Here is a 24,896-nt window from a genome sequence, read left to right as displayed (position 1 = left end):
CATTGTATATTGCCATCTGAATCAGATGGGTAAACACTTTTTTTTACAAAGTGGGAGTTTTATGACTCGCATTGTATGTTTTTTTTATTATTGTTTTATTAACATTTTCATGGTATCCACAATACAAGTGACCATGTGACACGGTATACAGTAATGGATTATTTTTCTGTGACAGTTACAGGAATGCAATTACCTTATGTTCTTAACAACTATGGATAACAGGGAAAATCTCATGTACATATAAAATATTTTAAACATTGTATGATCTGCCTCCAAGTGAAGGTATCAAATCATCCTAAGGAGCAGTGCCCTGTCAGGGTGAATCGTAACGTCTGTGTATGCTGGTATGAGTGGGACTGCATCCTCGACAAGCTACCATGCAGATACCAAAGTGGTAAATAAGTAATTAACAAATAACTTCAAAAACAGTAGCTATGGCTAGTCTTGGCATCACTTAATCAGAATCAACGTCGGTAGTCATTGTCCAAAGGGCATCTCAATATATCATGATGTAACATTTCTTGTCGATGTGGGGGCGTTTTAAATGTGTGGAACGTGTAAAGATTCTCACACCTGTCAACACACCAGTCTGCTCACTGAATTTGTCTTAAGTGTAATGTAGGAGGGGGTGCTGTACTATGATTCAAGCTGACCCAGTTCCACTTTCTCCACTGTTCACACTTCACGCACTAAATACATTAGTGCGTGAAGTATGAACAGTGGAGAAAGTGGAACTGGGTCAGCTTGAGGGCCGCATTACTCGCCACTTCTCAGTCCTGGGCTAAGGCTCTCTGCCAATTAGATCCACTAAGAGGCGTGTCTAAGCCCTGTGCCCACCAGGTCTGTACCGTCATCATTTCTACCCTGCGATCCATTTTGAGGGTTTTATATATCGGAGACATCAGTTCCCGATCAATCCCGTGGTCCAGAAGCATGAGCATTGTTTGAGACTCAGTTGGTGCCTCCAGAAAGGTGGGCCATATGCTTCTGACCATGTATGAAATTTTGGTAAACAGCAAGTGTTTTCCAGAGGGGAGACGGAAGATCTCCAGCGCCTTGTTAAAAGTCAGAAAATCCCCCCATTCATATGGGTCACCTGCAGACAAACAACCTCTATCGTACCATTTTGTGAAGTCCTTGATTGCTTGTGCCAGCCTAAAACTCGGCAACCATCATAGCCAGAGCAGTCTAGCATATGGAGCATATTTTAGAACCACTGCGACCACCTGTTCCCAGATCTCTGTCACCTGCTGAAATAGGTAGGGGGTTCCACCTGGGATACCCTTTCCCATCATGAGGTAGCCCAGAAGATCATTTACACCCACCCAATCTACCAGTAGTTTCTTCTCAGTGGTCATTTTGTCTGTGCACCATTGCAGAACATATTGTAGGAGGCCTGCATAGTTATATAATTGCAGATCTGGCACCTCTAGTCCACCCAATTTAGGATCTAATTTCAGTATGTCCAATTTCACTAAGCTCCTCCTCCCCCACCCCCATTTAAGGGAAATCAAAAGTTGATCAAGTTGTTTAAACGTGGTCCAAGGGATAATTTAATGTGAGTTATGTAAGACGTACAGACAAGATGGAAAAAGTAACAATTTACTCAAGGTGACTCCACCCATCATGGAGAGTGGAAGTCTATTCCAAAAGCTGATGGAGTTGTCTAGGTGCTGTATAGTGGTTCCCATATTTAGATCATAGTGGTCTGACTCTGATAGTGTAAGGCAGATATCCAGTTATCAGAAGTGGTCAAATTCCCAAGCAAGTGGTATCTGAGGGAGTTCTTCGTTGGCCCGACCAGCAAGTCTTGCTATAGGGAAAAGTACAGATTTGCGCTGATTGAGGCACAGTCCTGACACATTACCGAATTCCGTTAGAATATCCAGCATATTGGGACTGAATGTTCTCTCACATTGTATGGTTGAAGAACCTGGTGGTCCTTGTCCACTCCACCCATGTATAGTTGTAATCAAGTATACAGGTGGGCTTGTGAACTTCAGCCATTTGTTTCCAAACTGTGACAGGGGAAGTCCTCTCATCATGAATTGTAGTGAGCAAGTACACATCACGCCTATCCGAGAACTTGACTGTGAGCAGTTCATTGGAATACAACACAGTGATCTGGGATTTCTGTAGCTTCTTGCAAACAAGCTTCTGCTGGAATCCTTTACAGCGACAATGAACTGTAGCATAGGCCACAATGCCAGCTTTGTAGGGCTCACAGAAAACCGCTCTACTCACAGATAGAAATTGTCCCCATAAAGTTTAGAACCTTTGTGAAGGAGTGATGTGACAAGTTCCCATACAATCTTTTCTGTAACCTCTAGCATGGGAGAAGATCCTACAGGGTTTACAATGGAGCCCTCCCTGTATACTCTATCAAGCTGCACACATAGCTAGTAGAGGTCCCATACAACATGCACAGCTTGATGCCATATTGAGCTCTTTTGCTTGCAATGTACTGCCTAAACAGCAGCCGCCCTTTGTACAGGATCGAAGGACTCAACAGCTACATTCTTTCAGGGAGTATAAACCTCTGGAAACCCGCCAGACAAATGTTCCACAACAGGCTGAATTTTGAACAACTTGTCATGGTATGCATGGTCCCTGGACAGTGCAGCCAAATTGCACTGTAAATAGCAATAAACAATCTCTATTTATGAACGGTGCAAAAATAGATACTATCCACACTGTGCGAGTAGGACTATAAGGTTGGTTTCTGCACTAACCCCATTTTGATCGTAAGGCACAAAAATATCTTCAACTCCTCCAGCGCAGTAGGAGTCCACTGACATGCCCTAGAATAGGGCCCTAGAGCACCTCTATGCTCCCTCAGAAATTGTTGCTACATGCAAATTTGTTTGCTGCACAATTTGCTCAAGGAAGTCAACATCCAAAAAGAGATGGACATGGTCAATTGGCAAAATATTGGCTGTATCGACTTTACATCCAGCGTCACCAGTGGAAAGCAGAATTTAGGGCTGAACTAAATTGAGGGGCTGCCAAGATACCACTCTGTCTGTGCTTCCTGTTGCACGTGCCTGCTCTCTGGGTTGGTCTAACTTGTTACTGTGGTCCCGCTGCACAGACTGTGCTTGCGAAGGTACAGTATGACTGTCATCATCTCGTCCCTCAGAATTGCTGGAAGATGAGTCATCAGATGAGACTCATTCGACAAAAAAATCATTTCCAGATTCTGCTTCATTAACCACTCCCTCAGATGCTGTCTTAGTATCTGCTGTATCAGTATCTGATCCTGCCTCAGAGCTGTCCTCTATAACCCGAGTTAAAGCTTGAGCAGCAGTCACTCACCAAGATGACATCTCTGCTACTGGCTAAACCCATATTTCAAAAAAACTATCCTACGAAGAAGGCAGATGTGTTGTTGTGAAACTGTTGCCGGGTGTGTGTATGAGTGAAGTGGGCAACAGTAAACAACTCTGGTCACCTTACCTTGTTTCCTTCCCTAAATCAGCAGGTTCTCCAAAGACACACACAAAAAAAAGATACAGTATTACTTCACCTTGCCACATACCTATCATCACAGCCTTAAGCACTGGTGGCGCCCAGTGCAACAATAATTATTGGTGTTCCCCCTTTCATGACCTCCTCCTTGAAATGCCTCACTACCACCCAGCAAAAGTGCCCCTCATCTCCCTATAACCCCTCTCTCTTGTACATTTCATTTGTTTTAAAGTGCTGTTAATGTCTGGCTTTACTCATTCACTTAGCTTGCCGCATAAAATACAGATCTGTTCTTTGCAGCAGACACATTAACTCTATCCACTATTTTATGACAGAACTGCTATCAAACGCCAATCTCTCTCTGTAGCAGGAACATAATTACAAGTGTTATCTTGACGCTTATTTTGCTGCATGAAAGTATATATATATATATATTCACTAAAAAAACTAAAGGTTAAAGAGATTTTAGAGTTACGGAATAAAATTAAAAACAAATTTAAATACACTTAAAAAACCAAAGGTTTTAGGGAAGTTATAGTTAGGCTCACATTTTAACTGTACGAAACCATAGAAATTAACCTGCTATTGTTAGAGTTATCTCAAGTAACTATAAATCATGCCCCAAGGTGACTATAACCCACACCCACACCATACAGAGTTTTTCGTTAAACATGTTTCTGCAAATATTACATTGATATTATCAATGATGTTATCAAAGAAGTCATGAGTGCCATACTTTGTGGGGTAATTAGCAGTGAATTCCAGGTGGCTTATTGAGTCAAGAAACAGGGAATACGCGGTTACTGGGGCTGTACCTAATTATCTGTTTACAACTGAATACAAAATATAGGGCCCTTGCATTCAAAATGATGCAAATACAATAACAACACAACATGTAGTAGAGTATCCTATTCCTGATTTTTTGCTCATACCATACCCACCAAGGGAGAATTCAGCAAATGGCCAATCTATTTAACCGCTTTGGTGCCCAGGACGAGGTGATCTCGTCCTCGGCGCCGGTTCCCTGGTGCCGAGGACGAGACCACCTCGTCCTGCTATGGGCCCCGATGGCCAGGCACCTCCCTCCCCTGGGCAGGGATGGAAGGGGAATCGCTTCCCCTTCCACCCCACGCCCCCGTGACTCCCTTGTGGCGTCTGATGACATCAGCGCACTTTCGTGTGCTGACCTCATCAGAGGCCTTCCCTCCGGCGCTGAAAGCTCAGCTTCCAGAGCCTGATCAAAGGAGAAATGCTTTGCATTTCTCTTCCGATCACGTGGAGGCGGCAGAGAAGCCTGAAAGGAGAAGAAAGGCCTTTCCTCTCCTTTCAGGCTTCTCTGAGCATTTCTGCTGCCCGATCGTGATGCGATCGAGCAGCAGAAATGCCACTAGAGACCAGGGAATGTCTTTATTTTTATTTACTTGACAAGGAGAGCGGGGGGCAATTTGTTTTTTGGCTGTTTCTGCCCCCGCGGGGGCAGATTGGCCTAATGCAATTAGGCCAATCTGCCCCCAAGGGGGGCAGACCACTAGACACCAGGGATTTTTTTATTTTAATTTGTACACATAAGGGGAGCGGCCCCTTGGGCAAGGGCTGCTCCCCAGGGCGGCAAATAATTTTACGGCTCTTTCGGCCTAATATAATTAGGCCGATCTGCCCCCGGGGGAGGCAGAAACCCCTAGACACCAGGTATTTTTTTTGTTTTTTTGTTATATGTGGGAAGCGACCCCTCAGGAAAGGGTTGCTCCCCTGGGGGCAAAATTAATTCTAGGCCGTTTCTGCCCCCCTTGGGGGCCGATCACCTATTTCTATTAGGCTAATCTGCCCCTAAGGGGGGCAGAAACTACTAGACACCAGGGATTTTTTTTGTCAGTTTCACTTGATGGGAGCGACCCCTTAGGCAAGGGTCGCTCTCCTGGAGGGGAGGCAAATTTGTTTTAGGCCATTTCTGCCCCCCCTTGGGGGCAGATCAGCCTATTGTAATTAGGGTGATCTGCCCCCAGGGGGGGCAGAAACCTCTAGGCACCAGGGATTTTTTTGTTTTGTTTTGTTTTATTTTTTTATATGTGGGGAGTGACCCCTTAGGCAAGCGTCGCTCTCTTGGGGGCAAAATTATCTTTGGGCCATTTCTGTCCCGCTTGGGGGCAGATTGGCCTATTTATATTAGGCCAATCTGCCCCCGGGGGGCAGAAATCACTAGACACCAGTGATTTTTATTTTTTGGCGAAAATTTCATGCAAGGGGAGCGACTTGTTAGGCAAGGGTCATTCCCTTGGGGGCAAATTTATTTTATTTAGGCCATTTCTGCCCCCCCTTGGGGGCAGAGCTGCCTATTTTTTTTTGCGCCAATTTCACGCCAGGGGAGCAACCCCTTAGGCACGGATCACTCCCTTTGTAGGGGCAAATTTATTTTAGGTCATTTCTGCTCCCCTTGGGGGCAGATCGGCCTATTTCTATTAGGCCGATCTGCCCCCAGGGGGCAGAAACCACTTCGACACAAGGGATTGGTGTGGGTGTTTTGTTTGGGGGGGCAGCCCCTTGGCCATGGGTCGCTCCCCATGGGGGCATATTACTGTTGGCCATATCTGCCCCCCTTGGGGGGCAGATCGGATTATTTTTGGAAGGCCCATCTGCCCCCAAGGGGGCAGAAAGCCCACCAGAGACCAGGGAAGATTTTTTTTCAAAATAAGAGGGTGGGGGTATGGCCATACCCCCACCGCAAATAAATGGGGCCAAGGTTGTCCTGCCCACCAGTGGGCAAATGGGGCAATTACCCCTGATCCACACCCCGGGGGCAGGAAGCCTACTAAATGCCAGGGAATTTAAAAAAAAAATTGTGGGGTGGTTGCTACCAACCAGTATGGGCATGGTTATGCCCCCACCCCAACTGAAGGGGGTAACAGTCTTTCAGCTCTCCCCCGCACACTAAATCATCTTATCCCATGGCAAGAAAGTGGACATTTGATTATTTGGGGTTTTGGTTTTACATTTGGGACATGAGAGCTTGGCTAACTCTCAAAATCGTCCCACTTGGAATGGTGAGGGCTGCACTTTTTGGACTTTGGGACGCTGCCATGTAGAAAAATCCACAAGACCTAGACACATCTGAAAACTAAACATCTGGGTGAGTCCAGGGTGGTGTGCTTCACATGAACCCCGCACCATTTTCTTACCCACAATGCCCTGAAAACCTCCAACTTTGCTGGAAATCACACATCTTTCCCACATTTTTGTGATGGAACCTACTGGAATCTGCAGGAATCTACCAAAGTCCTACCACCCAGCACTGTCTCATCTATACCGATAGAAATTCTGCCCCACTTGTCAGCCTAAAAATTTTATTTTCCAAACTGCCCTTTTGGACTCGCTTTGGTTCCCCCTCAATTGTGACATGTTTTTGGCTCTTCCCTGTCACAGGCAGGGAAGAGCCAAAAAAAAAGAGCTTTATAAAAATCTATATATCGTAAAACCATGTGTAGGAAGCTGGCCTGGTGTGTGGTGGGTACCCAAGATACTTACACCTTATTCCAGGTCCAGTTATCCCCTCTTAGTGAAGTGTAGGTAGTATCTAGAAGCCTAGAGGCAGCTGTGGATTAGCAGCCAAAGGCTTATCTAGGAGACATACAAAACTCATGCAATACCACTGTAGTCACACAGCACTTATACACATGAAAGAAAACACTCAGTTGGACAAAAATAAAGGTACTTTATTTTTGGCACAGATTATCACAAATCACTAGACAGGTGAACCACCCTTAGGAGGTAAGTAATACACTAAATATATACAATAACAATCAGAAATAGGCATGGAAAAGGTTAGAAAATTACGCAAACAGTAGTGACCCTAGAGGGTGCACAAACCATATACTAAAACAATGGAATGCGAACAAAGTACCCCCACCCAGGTAAGTAAACTGTGTCAAGGGGAGCTTGGGGTATTAAGAAACCACAGAGGTAAGTAACACAACACCCCCCAGGGACCAGGAATGCATGAGTAAAACACTGGATTTTCCCCAAACCATCCAAACAGAGGAAAAGAAGACACCCAGAGAAGACTGAAAGAAAACCAGCAGTGGAGTCCTGAAGAAAGAAGACCTGTGGAGAGAGGGGACCAAGTGCAAGAGTCACAGTGGAGTCCAGGGAGAGTAGGAGGTACTACCCACCCAGCTGTGGATGCAGGAGTTGGTTGACAGTTCTGAACCCTAGGACTCCTGCAGCCCTAGTTGGTGAAGAGTTCCAGATGGATGGAGAAGATATCCCACGCCGGAAGGAAAGTTGCAGATGGGTTTCGGTGAAGGATTTCCACCAACAAGCTTTGGCAAAGGCAAACTCACGGTTAGTGGAAAAGAGATGCTGCCGGGGACCAGCAAGGCCCAGGAAGACTCCACCCAGGAGGGGACATCACAGGAGACCCTCAGCGTCGCAGAGAGTCAACAGGAGCAGAGGCAGCACCCATAGGAGTCCCACAGGATGGGGACACAGAAGACACAGAAGAAGCCCATGCAGCACTACAAAAGTGGATCCCACATTGCAGGAGAACCACACAGGAGGCTGGGATTTTCAGGAAGGAGTGCTGAGAACTAGCACTGCACGTCACCTGAACATCCCTTGGAGGAGACGCAAGCAAGCTTTGGCAGCTGCAAGGGACTCAGTGCATGGGGGTGCTGTCCTGTGTGGGAAGGCAAAGGCCTACCTCCACCAAAGTTGGACAGCTGGCAGCGAGGACCAAGGGGTCTACTCCGGACCACCACCCATGATACAGGATTCACACAGCTCAGCAGGAGAGGGGATCCACACAGCCAGTCGTCGCCTGTTGTAAGTGCCTGCGGTTGCAGTGAAGTCACTCCTTCACTCCAAGGGAGATTCCTTTTTCTTGTGCAGGAGAAAGAGTTGCAGTCTATTGTGGATGCACGGTGAGGAAACTGTTGCAAAGGACCCTGGATACAATGTTGCAGAAGAGTCTTCCTCGTGGATCTGCAGCATGTTGGTTCCTGGAGGGTCCAGTCACAGTTCTGGAGGCCAGTGGAGGCCTGCTGGAATCTTGCAAGCTGAATCTGAGGACCTACCCAAGAGCGAAAGACTCTAAATTGCCCTGAAAGGGGGATTGGTCACCTAACCAGTTAAGCACCTATCAGGATGGGGCTCTAACGTCACCTGCCTGGCCTGGCTACTCAGATTCTTCCAGAGTTCCCTGCCAACCTTGGAAACAAGATGGCAGAACTCAGGGACCCTCTGGAGTAGCTGTGGGCACCACTCCCCTTTTCATTGTCCAGTTTCGTGCCAGAGCAGGGACTGGGGGTCCCTGAACCGGTGTGGACTGGTTTATGCACAGAGGGCACCAAATGTGCCCTTCAAAGCAAACCAGCGGCTTGGGGAGGCTACCCCTTCCAAGCCAGTCACACCTATTTCCAAAGGAAGAGGGTGTTACTTCCCTCTCCCAAAGGAATTCCTTGGTTCTGCCTACCTGGGCTTGATCAGATCAAGCAGCAGGAGGGCAGAAACCTGTCTTAGGGGTGGCAGCAGATGGCTGCCCGAGAAACCATGTGAGATTGGTAGTAGCAATGCTGGGGGTCCTCTAAGGAGCCCCCAGAGTGCATGGAATCATACTTCCAATACTTGCAATAGTATTGGGGTATGATTCCGACAGGTTTGATACCAAACATGCCCAGGTTCGGAGTTACCATTACGTAGCTGGACATAGGTAGTGACCTATGTCCAGTACATATATAAAATGGCGTCCCAGCACTCACAAAGTCCAGTAAAATGGTACTGGAGTTCATTGGTGCACCTCTGCTAGTGCAGGGGGTGCCCTCACACACAGGTACCTGCACCCTGCCCTCTGGGCTGAGAGGGCCTACCATAGGGGTGACTTTCAGTGACCTGGTGCAGTGACCTGTTGTGCACCCGGTTCATGCAGACAGCAATGGAAGGCCTGCTGAACCCTTTGCATGGGCTCCCTATGGGTGGCAGAGTAACTGCTGCAGCCCATATGGATCCCCTGGAACCACTATGCTATGTGCCATATACTAGGGACTTACATGAGGGGACCAATATGCCAATTGTGGGAATAAAAAGGTGCAATTTGGAGAAGAGAGCTAAGTTACTGGGTCCTAGTTAGACACAGAGTATGACTTAAAGACACTGCCCAGAAAAACACTGACTTACGTTTAAGAGAATATGGGAGTTTCTGCTGGGCCCTATAGGAGGACTGTTGCATGAGGATTTGAAACAGACAATGTTGCAGCATTTGCAACCCTAACTTAAACTAAGTTGGATTCCCCCATAAAGTAGAACCTTAGCACAGCTTTGGAAGAGCAAATGTTGGTGCTGAGAAAGAGAGGATGCAGCAATTTTCTTCTTTTGAGATGCAAGCACTGTCAGTCTGATAGAATGTGCAAGATGGTTTCTCTGTATATTGGTACAGTCTGCATAGACTTGAGCTACAGCCCCCATTAGTAATGGTAAAAGAATAAGCCAGATTGGAAGACTTGACTTCACTTTGCAAGACCCATTGTGTAGAATTAAATACATATAAATACATCTGGTCCAGCAGATGATGTCAGTACTCTAGGGCAGGTTGATTGTTTTTTCTTCTCCAAATTGTCTTCCACTCCACTTCAAATGATCGTTGAAAATCTTGTGTTTCAATATATTTTTTGAAAACTTAGACCTTATGTTTCCTTCATTTAGGATGATCTTAAGTTCATATGTGGGTTCTGGTAGTTAAGTCGCCCTGAGAGATTGCTATATTAGCTGGGTGGCTACTAACTAGTTTCCCTCACAAAAATGGTGTTCTGGAGGGAGTGCCTTTTTGTGGCACACCTTGCACCACTGAAGCCGAACTATGCTCCAGACTAAATAAAAATTGCAGGAGAAATCTTTTGACTGCAACTAAGTTACATGGAGCATTTGGAAGTGAGCGTTCTTTTGAGACAGGGAATGGATTAAAAGTGGATAGTTTTTAAACTCCCTGGCTTTCATTAATAGTCCAAATAACTCCACCCTTGTGCTCTATAAAACTGTGCAATTCCCACCACCGTGTCAATGATCTTTGCTGTTTTGTTTGTCACAGATGGGTACTAATGAGGATACGGTCCATGATGAGGATATTAAGGTGGTCATTACAACCCTGGCGGTTGGTGTTAAAGCGGCGGTAAGACCACCAACAGGCCGGCGGTAAAAAAAATTGAATTACGACCGTGGCGGAAACCGCCAACAAAGACAGCCTCTTTGACCCTCCGACCGCCACGGCGTTACAAACAAACAGCGCAGCGGTCACCGCCAACAGACAGGCGGAGGACAATGTACCGCCCACAGTATCACAACTTACCAATCCGCCACCTTTTCCGGGGTGGATTCACCGTGAACAAAAACATGTCAGAAATTGGACTTCGAAGGGAAAACGCTCACCTCTACACACCCCACAAGGAACCAGGACGCCATGGAACCAGAGCTTCACATTTTCCCAGCCTTTATTTTCTTGCTCCTCTACCAGGGGCACAAACGCCGGCGGCGAAGACCACGGTGAGTACTGCACCTACGACACAGGGGAGGGGGAGGGAAAAACAGGGACACACACATGCAATACGCAACACCCCCACCCCCACCCTCACCAACTACAACACACACACTAATACAGCATGATACATTACAGTTACACCCCGACCCCCCAGGAAGAATGCAAAGACAAAAGGAAATTAGTGTAACCATTGTAATCTATTAAAATCCAGTACGCAAAAATATATAGACACTATTAACAAATATATACATCAAGAATAGAAGTCCAGGTATTGCTCCATTTAAATCCGTGGAGCACTGGGTGCACACTGCATGGTCGAGGCCCACACAAGGTACCCGAACATGACGGAGAGAACACTGCAGGGGAACCAGATAGAAATAAAACAGCCACCTCAGGGAGAAGGGAAAGGGGGGGCACCTCAGCCGGTTGAGTGCACGATGCCAAATCCACGAGGGGGCCACATGCCCACTGTTCAATCCTGGGGAGTGCAAAGCCACAGTCTCTCAAGTCTCTACAGTGGGTGGTTTGCCCACTGTTTAATCCTTGGGAGTGTAAAGCCACAGTCTCCCAAGTCTCTACAGTGGGTGGATTGCCCACTGTTTAATCCTGGGGAGTGCAAAGCCACAGTCTCTCAAGTCTCTACAGTGGGTGGGTTGCCCATTGTTCAATCCTGGGGAGTGCAAAGCCACAGTCTCTCAAGTGTATAACAGTCTCCACTGGTTCTGGAGGGGGCTGTGTGCCCAGAGTGCTTCATCCTGCCAAGGACTGAGGTTGCAGATGCCTTTCTCCACTGGTTCTGGAGGGGGCTTTGTACCTAGAGTGCTTCATCCTGCCAAGGACTGAGGTATTGGATGTAAATCTCCACTGGTTCTGGAGGGGGCTTTGTGCCCAGGGTGCTTCATCCAGCCAAGGACTGAGGTAGTTGATGTGATACTCCACTGGTTCTGGAGGGGGCTTTGTGCCCAGAGTGCTTCATCCTGCCAAGGACTGAAGTTGTGGATGCCTTTCTCCACTGGTTTTGGAGGGGGCTTGGTGCCCAGAGTGCTTCATCCTGCCAAGGACTGAGGTAGTGGATGTAAATCTCCACTGGTTCTGGAGGGGGCTTGGTGCCCAGAGTGCTTCATCCTGCTCGTGGTGGACTCAGTAGCGTCAGTGCTCTTGGCTCTCATGGGCCAGCGGTGCTTGTGGCAGCGGTGTCCTGTTCAGCAGTGCTTGTGGTGGCGGTGTCCTTGCAACGGTGGTTGTGGCGGCGGAGTCCTGTTCAGCGGTGCTTGTGGCGGCGGTGTCCTGTTCAGCAGTGCTTGTGGCGGCGGTGTCCTTTGCAGCGGTCCTTGTGGCGGTGGTGTCCTTGGCAGCGGTGATTGTGGCGGCGGTGTCCTTTGCAGCAGTGCTTGTGGCGGCGGTGTCCTTGGCAGCGACTCAGCTGTTGGCGGTCCTGTCTGGGCCAGCAGGGCTGCTGCTGGTGGTCCTGTCTGGGCCGCGGTGCTGCTGCTGGCGGTGCTGATGGTGGTTGCCTCCTGGGCAGCGGGGCAGATGGCGGTCGCCTCCTGGGCAGCAGGGCTGATGGCGGTCACCTCCTGGGCAGAAGGCTGATGGTGGTCTTCTCCGCTGTGCCGATCTTCCCAGACTTGCTGGGTTTCTTGTGCCCCTTCCCCACCTTGGAAGGTGTCGCAGCTGACTCCACACTCCCACCTGTACTCCTGGGAGCGGCTTTGGTGGCTGGTGTATTCCCCCTCTCCCGCCGGGCACTGGCCAACTTTTGATGCTTGACACGTGGGGGGCTGTCTGTGCTGTGGCTCCTTGCCACACTGGCTGCCCTGCTGCCTGGTGCACTCCAGAATCCGGTGACTACTGGCACCACTGATCCCGCCGATGTCGTGGCTGAGGTGCTAGGTTGGGACCTGGAGAGTCGGGCCCTAGGAGACTGACGGGGTGGGGGAGGTGAGGGAAAGAGGTCAAGGGTGGAAAGGAAAAGTTTCTTGGGAACACTGGGATGGGTAGCTGGAGGGGGTTTGGGAGAGGAGGAAGAGGTTGTGGTTGTTGGAGGTGTACGTTTGGTGACTTTGGGTGAAGGTGCATGCACTGGAGGCTGTCATGAGGTGGATGGCTGTTGGGTGGGTGTGTGCCTGCGTTTGTGTACCTTGGGAAGTGGCATCACAGACACACTGGGAGAGGACACAGGGGATGTGTGAATGGTAGTGGGGGTGGTGACTGCACATGAGCGGGGTGTGGGTGTGTGTGGGCTGGTGATGGAAGTAGTGGCTTTAGATGTAGTGCATGTAGGTGTGAGTGGAGACGAGACTGGGAGGGAGAAGGGAGACGAGGAGGAGGGGGACACAGTGGAGGCAGTGGATGTTCGTATGTCTGCATGTGTGTGATGTTTGTGTGAGTGCCTGTGGGATGTGTGGGCTTATGTTTGCCTGAGCTTCCTTTGTGTGTTGGGGTGTGTGCATGCTGGTCTGATGGTGTGCTTGGGGTAGGCTGAGGTACAGGGGTGTGGGTCTGGGTGGAGGAAGTTGGAGGGGGGAGGCTAGAGACAGGGGCAATGGCTGCCATCAGTGCTGAGGCCAGAGTCTGAAAAGCTCGCTGAAGGGCTGCCTGACCAGAATGAATGCCCTCCAGGAATGCATTGGTTTGTTGCAACTGCCTCTCTATCCCCTGGATGGCATTCAAAATGGTAGACTGCCCAACAGTGAGGGACCTGAGGAGGTCAATGGCCTCCTCACTGAGGGCAGCAGGGGTGACTGGGTCAGGGGCTGAAGTGCCTGGGGCGAAGGAGATGCCCACCCTCCTGGGTGAGTGGGCACGGGGCGAAGGCTGGGGGGCTGCTGGGAGGGTGGCGGCTGTACCTGTAGATGGGGGGGGCACAGATGGGCCCGCCACCACAAGGGAGCTCCCATCAGAGGAGGAGCCCGTATCACTGGTGTCAGCTCCTGTACCCGCCGTGGAGCTCCCCTCGCACTCCGTCCCACTGGTGAAATCAGACTCCGTAGTGTCGCCCTCCAGGGCCATGTGGGATGCAGCTCCCTCCTGCTCCGGGGGCCACTGCTCCTCTGCCTGATGATGCTAATGCACACAAGAACAGGGAGACCACAAAAAGGGGGGGGCGACAGAAGAAAGACATGTTGAGTGCATGCATTACCGCTACCGTTGGCGGACACGACAGACAAAGAAGCCCCCTGCACTACGCCGCGCACTTGGGGCCCACTATGCAATCCCTGGGACATGGCCTACAAGGCTATGGCTGACATCTGCACACATGGATGTCACAGGAGCCTGACTAGGTGTAGTTGGCACTGTACCCAGGTGGGGTGGGGTGCCACAGGGCCTGCCTGAAAATGGGGACCTAACTAACACACTCGCCCTGGCCTAGGGGAACCCACAGCCCACCTCCCCACCCAGACACCTCCACTGCGTGCTGAATCAGCAGAATGAGAGTGTACTCACCCCCTTGTTGCTGCTGTGATGCCCTCAAGCGCCCATCCAACTCCGGGTATACCACCGCCAGGATCCTGAACATCAGGGGGGTCATGGTGCGACGGGCACCCCTCCCACGTTGGGAGGCCATCCCCAGCTGGGCTTCCGCCGTCTTCTTGCTCCAGCAGCGAATGTCCTCCCATCTCTTACGGCAGTAGGTGCTCCGTCTGTGATAGACCCCCAGGGTCCGGACGTCCTTGGCGATGGCACGCCAAATATCCTTCTTCTGGTGGGCGCTGACCTACAGGAATTGTACTGGGGAAAAAGAGGAGTTATTGCCAACTGCACCATCACAGTCATCGGCCCACATCCCTACCCTTGCCATGTGGCACATGCACTCACCCTCGTTTCATGCACGCCTCATTCTCCCCCCCTATCTTTCATTCACCCCACTCCACACAGGCATAGCCCATACAGCATGCTCCCAGTGTACTTACCTGTTTGTCTGGAGGACCGTAGAGTAGCGTGTACTGGGGGAGGACCCCCTCCACGAGTTTCTCCAACTTTTCCGATGTGAAGGCAGGGGCACTTTCCCCAGACGCACGAGCCATTGTCTCTTCCAGACTGAGGTCACAGCAGCACTTGCAGTGTAGGTCCCCTCCTGTTGAAGATCAGGTATCGAGTCATTGAACAGATAGAAAATGGCGGTCACGTCCGCGGCGGTGCGTACCGTCACCGCTGGCGTACATCGTCATTGGCTCCTGGGACCCATAGGGTCCAATGTTAACCAATGCAGAATTGCGCTGCGGTCTTCGACCGCCTACCGCGACGGTGTACAACGCCAGCGCAGTTACCTCATATCCCATTGTCCCACTTTACAGGTCTGATTGCTGGCATTTCAGGGGCCCACATGGCTCTATTTTTAACTGTGTCACACATACCTAGGCCTTGCCTCAACACTCATACATGCTAATTTCGGATTATGTATTGTGTTCTGTGTAAGCTGTGTGTACGTACCTCTGAGTTGGTTGACTCTGTGCTCGCTGTTGTCCTTCATAGGCACCGTCCGCTGGGACATCTGAGGAGATGGCAGCATCCTCCGGTGTACAGACCACGGGTGGACCTGTCGAAAATGGAGGAAAGAAATGTAATCATCACCTACAGGATTGATCGTGCCACAATCCTGGAACTGTGTGCCCAGTTGGAGCCAGACCTGATGTCAGCTATCCGCCATCCCACAGGAATCCCCCCTCAAGTGCAGGTGCTGTCAGTACTCCATTTCCTAGCAAGTGGGTCTTTTCAAACTACAGTGGCCATAGCATCAGGGATGTCCCAGCCTATGTTTTCCAACGTGTTGTCCAGAGTGTTGTCTGCCCTGCTGAAACACATGCGGAGCTACATCGTTTTCCCTCAGGTGGAGGATTTGCCTATAGTTAAAAGTGACTTCTATGCCCTGGGACATATCCCCAACATCATAGGTGCCATTGATGGGACACATGTGTACAGAAACCAGAAGAGTTATCATTCGATGAATGTGCAGATGGTGTGTTTGGCAGACCAGTACATCTCCCATGTTAATGCCAAATTCCCTGGCTCAATGCATGACGCTTACATCCTGCGGAATAGCAGCATCCCTTATGTGATGGGGCAACTCCAGAGGCACCGTGTGTGGCTATTAGGTGAGCACCTGGGACAAAATCAGTGGGAATAGTTGTCTGAGTCTGGGTATATCCCTACAGGTTAGTGTGTGTCTAACAGTTGTCCCTCGACATTTGCAGGTGACTCTGGGTACCCTAACCTGTCATGGCTACTGACCCCAGTGAGGAATCCCAGGACAAGGGCAGTGGAATGCTACAATGAGGCCCACGGGCGAACTAGGAGGATTGTAGAGAGGACCTTCGGCCTCCTGAAGGCCAGGTTCAGGTGCCTCCATATGACAGGTGGTTCTGTCGCGTGGGCTCTCATTATCCTAAATGAGACTACTGGATTTCTAGGTAGCAGGATCATTCACGGTGTGGGGGACTGAGTCTGACCCACTTGGAAGGACCTCTGTCACCCTAAATCCGGTTTTGCTCCGGCGAACTAGCAGTGCCTCATCTCTCCCAAGGGGAAGGGATGACTGGGCAGCCGAGCGCATGACATCTCTGGAACTTCTCAGGGAAGTCGTGGTCACTCAGATCCAAACCAGCTCTCTCATTTACAGTACGATCTCATATACAAATGACAAAGGCAGTTTGAGTTTTATAGTTTGTTTTAATAAAACAACTGCATTTTAGATATTAAGGCGTGAGCCGCAATAACCAGAACCATACAACACAGTAGGATTGAAATAGTCACGAGGAGAGTGAAACATAAGAATAACGCTATCATGGTGTTAATAATTTCTACTCTCTCTCAGCTAGTTCTATTTCGAGCACAGCATGTTAAGCTTCTAACTTGCCTTTCAGATTCCCTGGGAAGCCATCAACCCTCATACCTGAGCAAAGGCCTGTGATCTAGTTCAGCATCTGCAACGAGGCAGTCAACGTCTAGTTGTGGTTCCCTGGTAGGAATCTCCCTCTTGCGTGTATTGGGACAAGGAAGTGTTTTTATAACTAACATGTCAGTGTGATCACAAAATGTCCCTACGCAAGAATGCCAAAGACTAAACTCCTACCACGTCTATCGGCAATGTACCAGACTGTATCCTTGACTAAAGCACAGAGTGAACAAGAATGTGTTATTGAGGACTTCAGTGCTGAAGTAGGCTAAACAGGGTGATATAAAAAATAAAACAAGACCGTAGAACTGGCTATTTGAAAAATAACAGTACGAAGCCGAATAAAAAGCATTTAGAGCAAAGTGCACAGAGGCTCTAAGCTGCGAGCAAAGGAATAAAATACATCCAGGGCAAAGTGCACAAAGGCCTAAACGCCTGAAGCTAACGCGCAACGGATACATAAAACTGACCACACTACAGTTCCCTATTGTACTCACCAAAGAAGGTATGCCAGATCATTGTGGCCTGCTGTATGCTTCACAACTTAGCTTTGCAATGACAGGTGCCTTTTCTGCAGGATGATGGTCCAGATGGAGTTGTTGTGGCAGCTGTGAAGCCTGTGGACAGTGAAGACGAGGAAGCAGAAGAAGAGGACATCGACAACAGGAACTCGGTTATCCTGCAATACTTGCAGTGAGACACAGGTAAGAAGACAAACCAGCCTACTACATGTAATTTAACACTACTACCTCCCTACTGTCTGTCCTTTTCACCCAGTATATGGTCACTGAGTTTTCACTTTCCCTTACGATTTCACAGATGTGGGTCCCACTGTATGACATCTGCTTTGTTTCCTCATGGACTAGAGCTGTGTGACATAGGTATGTTGACATTACAATTGAAAGAGCATTTTGTCACAGTAATTGCTAATACACTATTTTGAAATCACAGACAGACTCCAGATTGTTTTGTGCTTTGAGGGTGTTTATTTTGGTGCTCAATATTGGAGAATGCCTTAAAATGGTGAGGGGTGATGGTAGAGGAATGTCCATGGCACAGTCCAGTCTATTTGTTTCACAGGTGCATTGTCCAAAGGGGCATAGGAAGTGGAGCTGGGGCAGTTTGAGGGTGGACAGGGTGACAAGGTGGGACAAAAAGATGACATTCAGGGTGGTCTCATTTCTTGGTGGGGGTCTTGACATCGTTCTCTGTCTTTGTCCTGGATCTCAGGGATCGTTTGCAGGGTGGTTCTCCATCTGCAGGGGGTGGGGTGCGGGTATGGTGGTCCTGTGGCGGTGCCTCCTGTCCACTAGCGCCAGCGGAGGTGGTGGGCAGTTCATTGTCCAGGCTAGTGTCAGGGGCCCCTTGTTGTGCCACAGTGTCCCTCCTGGGGTTGAGTACTTCCTTCAGCACCCCTACGATGGTGCCCAGGGTGGAATTGATGGATCTGAGTTCCTCCCTGAAGCCCAAATACTGTTCCTCCTGCAGCCGCCGGGTCTCCTGAAACTTGGCCAGTACCGTTGCCATCGTCTCCTGGGAATGATGGTATGATCCCATGAACGGTGTGCCCACTACTACTGCCCCCAGGTCCCTGTTGTTGTTGGGGTGGTGGGTTAGCCTGGGTTCCCTGTAGTGGTGGACACACTGCTGATTGACGTGTCCTGGGGACAGAGGTATGGGCCCGCTGGGTGGGTGCTGTGCTGGTGTTTCCAGAGGGGGGAAGCTCTGTGGTGGCCTGTGACTGTTTGAGGGGAACCAACTGTCCCGAGGTCCCAGATGGGCAAGGCTGGTCATCTAGATCCAGTTGGACAGAGCATCACTGTGGGCCTCTTCTTTTGGTGGTGTGGACATGTGTGAACCCTCCTGTGTGGTGACGTTGGGTAGGGGTCCTGCAGGGGTGTAAAAGCATGATTATTGCATCTGGGTGTACCATCATGTGCAATGGGTGGGTGACCGTGTACCACAGTGCTTGCATTCCTGTGTGGGACCTTGTGTGATGATGGTTTAGGGGGGTGTATGTGTATGTGCCGTGGCCATGCATTGGGGATGGGTGTCCATGCTTTGGTGTTGCATGCAGGGCTTGGTGTTGGGATGTGTGGTTTGTGATAGTGGGGCATGTGTGAGGAGTTGGAGTGATGGGGTGAGGGTGGGGGTATGTGATAGCATGCAGGTAGGGTGGGGGATAAGGTAGTTAAGGTTTGACTTACCAGAATCCATTCCTCCAGCTACTCCTTTGAGGCCCTCAGGATGCAGAATCGGCAAGACCTGCTCCTCCCATGTTGTTAGTTGTGGGGGAGGAGGTGGTGGTCCGCCGCCAGTCCTCTGTACCGCGATGTGGTGTCTTGAGACCACGGAACGCACCTTCCCCCATAGGTCGTTCCACCTCTTCCTCATGTCATCCCTATTTCTTGGGTGCTGTCCCACTGCGTTGACCCTGTCCACTATTCTGCGCTATAGCTCCATCTTCCTAGCAATGGAGGTGTGCTGCACCTGTGATCCGAATAGCTGTGGCTCTACCCAGACGATTTCCTCCACCATGACCCTGAGCTCCTCCTCAGAGAACCTGGGGTGTCTTTGCCGTGCCATGAGGTGGTGTGGGTGATGTGTGGGGAAAGTGTGTTGTGATATGTGGGGTGATATTTAGTGGTGTGTTGTGTGGGGTGCGTGGATGTTATGTGGGTGATGGTGTTGTGTGCCTGTGGATGCTTATTTGTAGATTGTAGTGTCTCTCTTTGGCCTTCTTTCGGGATTTTTTTTCGTTGGGGTTTGTGGGTGATGTGGGTGTGTGTTTTATATTGTATTGCGTGTGTGGGAGTGGTGTGTGTATGTGTATCAGGTGTGTGTATTTCGAATTGTCCAATGTGGTAGTGTTTTGCAAACGTGTGTGTATTTTGAGCGCAGCGGTGTGTACCGCCAATGGAATACCGTGGTTAAAAGACCGCCGCGTGGATTCGTGGGTCGTGATAGTGTGGGCGTATTCCTGTTGGCGTGATGGTGGAGGTTTTGTTATCGCCAGTTTATCACTGACCTTTGGTGTGGCGGACTTGTGTGGGTGTCTGGATTTTGGCAGATTCCGAGCTGTGGGTCATAATGACCGTGGCGGAATTCCGCGGCAGTATGTTGGCGGTCTTCTGCATGGCGGTAAGCGGCTTTTACCGCCAATGTTGTAATGACCCCCAAGTGTATACATCAAGTACAAGAATGGACCCAACCAATTGGGGTGAAAATATTTCAATTTTATTAAGTGATGTGTGTAAAGGTTGATTAATAGTATCGTATAGGCTCTCATTATTCAAATGAGACTACTGGATTTTGAGCAGCAGAATCGCCTGTGGTGTGGGAGACTGAGTCTTACCTACTACAGGTGACACGTGTCGCTCTAATCCAGGTTTTGCTCCGGCTAACTAGCAGTGCCTCATCCATACCCAAGGGCAAGGATGATTGAGCAGCCTAGCGCATGACATAATTGATTTCTCAGGGAAACCCTGGTCACTAAGGTCTCATCCGTCTCTCTCAGTTACATTAGTCTCACATACACAATGACAAACAGAGGCAGTATAGGTTTCAATAAAGTTTTAATGAAGCGACTGCATCTTAGATAGAAAAGCATGTACTGCAATAACCAGGATGATACAGCATGATAAGATTAGAATTGTTACAAGGAGAGTGAAGCATAGAAATAACACTACCATATAGTCACTAGAGTCAATATACCAATTCCTACCTGTGCTATAATAGAGCACAGCATGTTAACTCTAATTCTGCTCTTCAGGTTCCCCTGGGAAGACATCATCCCCCATACCTGAGCAAAGGCCTGAAGTCTGCACAAGCAGCTGTAGCGAGCATTCAGCAATCAGCGTACAGTTGTGGTTCTCTGGATGGACTCTTCCTCTAACGTGTAAGGGACAGGGAAGTATTTTTATAATAAAACAGCTGATGGTCTGAGACAATGTCCCTACGTGAGGATGTGTGTTTTCTGTGAATGTCAGAGACAAAACTTGTACCACGTTCACCGGCAACCTATCTTACTGCAGCCTTGAAAGAAGCAAAGAGTGAGAAAGAATGTCTTGTTTGGGAACGTAGTGCTGGCCTAGGCAAAAACAGCTAGATAGTGAAAAATAAAACAAGACGGCAAAAGTGACTGTTATAAGAATGATAAAATAAGGCTGAATAAAATATATGTAGGTTGAAGTGCACAGCAGCAAGCTTGGTATGCTAAAATAATGTGCATGAAGCTGTAACTAAAATGGCTACACAACACCCTCCCCTTGTCGGTTGAAGGTGGTTCCAAGCCTAAATATTCATGAAAGACTAACTCACTAAGACTCAACCTAAGACATATATGTAGAAAATGCCAATAATGACAAGTTAAAAGGACACGTGAGCATATATAAAAGGACAATTTTTTAAAATGTTAACATGTGGCTTAAAAGGGTACCAAATTTGAAGAGTCAGAGTCATTTTTAAAGTTGTCAATTGAATCAGGGACAATGGAGAAGAGGAAATCTTCCACTTCGGCAGGTGTTAAAGTTGGGAAGGCATCGCCGAGAAAGACCATGGAGCAGTTGTGTTCCATAGCCTGAGCCTCAGCCAAGGCAGCAGCATTCTGTGGTGTGCCCAAAAGTGAGTTAAGAGCTGCATCCTCCAGGAAGGGCAACTCATAAGCAGCTTTCTGTGGCAAACGCACCCTCAGCGCGCATGTCCGGTAATGAACCGTCAGCAAGAACATCAACAGATCAGCGTCCAATGAAAGAAAGCGCTGCGTAGAAAGACAAACCTCCAGTGCACTTTCGAAAGAGCACCAAAAGCACCAAAACACGGGCTGCACACAATGCAAAACTGGTCTGAATGACAGAGACCAGTCACACTCCAATTCCTGCAGGAGTGTTGCTCCAAAGTACTGCATCATGCGTTCATGACACAGCTGTGCTGATGGGAGCGCTTTCATTCTTCCTTGTTGCGGCGGGACAGCCATTGCGCATAAAAAATAGCAACAGCAAAACACTAACTATCACAGCCAAAGTTATTGGAAATCCCCCCAAAATACTGGAGAATATTGATTGGATGGCTGATGGTATCAAACCGAATATGGAGGAGAAGGTGTGAACGAAACCAGAACCAACAGCCTTAAAGAAATTTGCGATTCCAGCAGTACTGGACGCATTAAATATGCGTCCCACAAGTTCACCAAAGTGTCTTAGAAAGTTGGTACTTAAAAGGGACTGTATCTCTGCTGACGGCCTTGCCACCTGAAGTGCATAGGTCTAAGTGCAGATGTGAGAGCCACATGTTTTTGAAACAATAAAGCCTTGAGTCTGCTCAACTTGTCAAAATTCACATTAGAAGTAGCAATATGGGGCCAAATGTCAGCTACCTCTTTTATTCTAGTGGGAGGAAAAAGTACGTTCCTGCAGCATGTAACAATCTTGAAGACCGAAACAACATAAACTATTCTGGCTCGCATCCCTCAACAGTCTTCACCATTGAGGAGAACATAGCTGCCGTTTGAAAGCACCTGGAACGTAGGTCGAATCAAGGGGACTGGAACTCCCTTCAGATAACGAGCCAAGTTCGCTGCAGACCTGTTACACGCCCCATGCAAGGACAGCTGTTTACAAACCATTGAATGGTTGACAGGAGTCTCGCATTCACTGCCGCTAAGAGAGGCCTCTTTCATGCCACTGAGACATGTGTACGAGAAGGGTAGCTCCCACACCTCATGGATGTAACTATCTCCCAGCCTTTCATATCTGCCTACCGGAATGTGTTTTAAACAGGACGTGATTTGTAGTGTGGAAATAGGCAGATTAATTACCCTGTGTATTAGCCACTCAGCAGGTGGTACTTCAGCCACAGTAAAAGGCAACTTTTCTAACTTTTTGATGTTTAGCATAACATAAGGCACTTCCTTCTTAGACATTAATTGTTGTTGTCGCGTTATTTTAAAAGTAGAGAATATTTCCCTTGCGCTGACATATTGCCAGGGAACACGACCCGCCTTCAAAGTTTGAAGTGTCCAACCCAACTGCATAATGGACCTTAGTGTACTCTGTCCATGATGTAATGATGACATATCTGTTTGTATGATGTCTATAGCAGAAGAGACAATGTTATTTAAGGTGTATATCCAGTCAGGCAAGGTATGAATCCCATTATTGACAACAGCTAATGCCTTCTGTGAGTTTTCTTGGTCTATTTGCCTTAATCGGGCAGCAGCTTCTTGTTGAGAAAGCTTCCAAATGTCATTATATACTTCACATAAGAAGCGCTTTCTGCATTGTTTTCTGGGGCCTAGCGGAAAGTCCTGTAGATCAGTATGATTAGACCGGAGACTGAGGTGTTCTCTAACGACATCTAGTGAGGAACTCTTTAACCATCGCTGGCATAGTTTCCCTACACTGTATGTTGTTACTATACTCGCATGTTCGGATGATATGTAGCGAGGGTCCGGCCTACTAGTTCTAAAACGCCCGTGGAGTTTATAAAACGTTTATGACACCCATTGGTATCTATTGGCCACAATAACCACCCGCCAGGACGAGACAGTGAAGCATTAAATGTGCCATTTTGGACCCATTCATCGAGCTGATCTTCAGTTGCATTTATATATTTCTGCATTCATGAAATTTTGCAGGGGCAGGAATGCTGGGCGTGTTCAATTCCTTAATCTTTGCTAAGCCTATACAACTTGTTTGTTGGACAGTTTCATTTAAAAAAAATCATTTGAACAGGTATCAGGCATGCTCTAAATAAAGCTTCCTTCCCCCCTATTTGCCAATGTCTAGTTCCCCACACACTTTTCAAATAAATCGAATTCAGCTAATATTCATAGCCTTCTATAGTCTATCGGGAAACAAAGGAATATGAATAAATACATTTCGTATTTGGGAGTAATATGCGTACATTTTATGTCGGTGGTAATTTAAAATAATATGACTCAGCATTTTTAACATTGTGTCCAGAAAAATATGTAAACTTTTCAGAATGTGTTTTAGAACTCCCTTGAGGTAAAGTCGGGCAATGTTCCCATTGTGTGTAATTAAAAAACATTTGGGGTACTTGCTCTATGAATGAAATGGTGCCCATAATAACTATAGCAAAACTTATCACCATAATTCTCTTTAGATTGATAAACATCTTAGTTTTCAAATACAGTGTAATACTGCAATTCAGTCATCATAGAATTACCTGTTTTCACAACCGAATCATCAGAAACAACTCTGGGTACTATTACATCATTCATTGAAAGTTTAAACACATATGGTATTTGAATGACCTCTGTGGGGCCGTATATATCAAATGTTACTTTATCTCAAAAAATCCCATCAGGAATTGGTATAGCAGAAATGTTCACAAAGGACAAGTCTCTGCGGAGCTTGTGCCAAGAAAAAAGTGGTTTTAGGACGTCATCCACTAGTTCAACAGTTGTTTTTTCAGGTAGAAAACGACCATGTATTAACAAAAAGAATGGTATAACAAACCCAATTCTAAGTAGTAAAGCCAATACAGTCATGGAAAGCCACAGATAGTTCCATTGAAGAATAAAGTAAGTTACTTTAAGCCAGTTTATCAGCTTACGTATTTTTGACAGACAAGGGCGGTCATTACAACATTGGCAGTAAAAGCCGCTTACCGCTGTGCAGAACACCGCCAACACATCGTCGCGCCCGCGGAAATCCGCCACAGCTATTATGACCCACAGCACGGACTCCGCCAAAATTCAGACACCCACACAAGTCCGCCATATCAAAGGTCAGTGATAAACTGGCTAAAACAAAACCTCCACCGTCACGCCAACAGAAATACGCCCACACTATCACGACCCACGAATCCAAGCGGTATTCCATTGGCAGTACACACCGCCGCGCTCAAAATATACACACATTTACAAAACACAGCCACATTGGACAAATCTAAATACACACACCTGATATACATACACACACCACTCCCACACACCCAATACTATATAAAACACCCATCCACATCACCCACAAACCCCTACGACCAGAA

The sequence above is a fragment of the Pleurodeles waltl genome, chromosome 2_1 (assembly GCF_031143425.1).
Source record: "Pleurodeles waltl isolate 20211129_DDA chromosome 2_1, aPleWal1.hap1.20221129, whole genome shotgun sequence".
Lineage (NCBI taxonomy): Eukaryota > Metazoa > Chordata > Amphibia > Caudata > Salamandridae > Pleurodeles > Pleurodeles waltl.
This window is presented reverse-complemented; position numbering follows the sequence as displayed.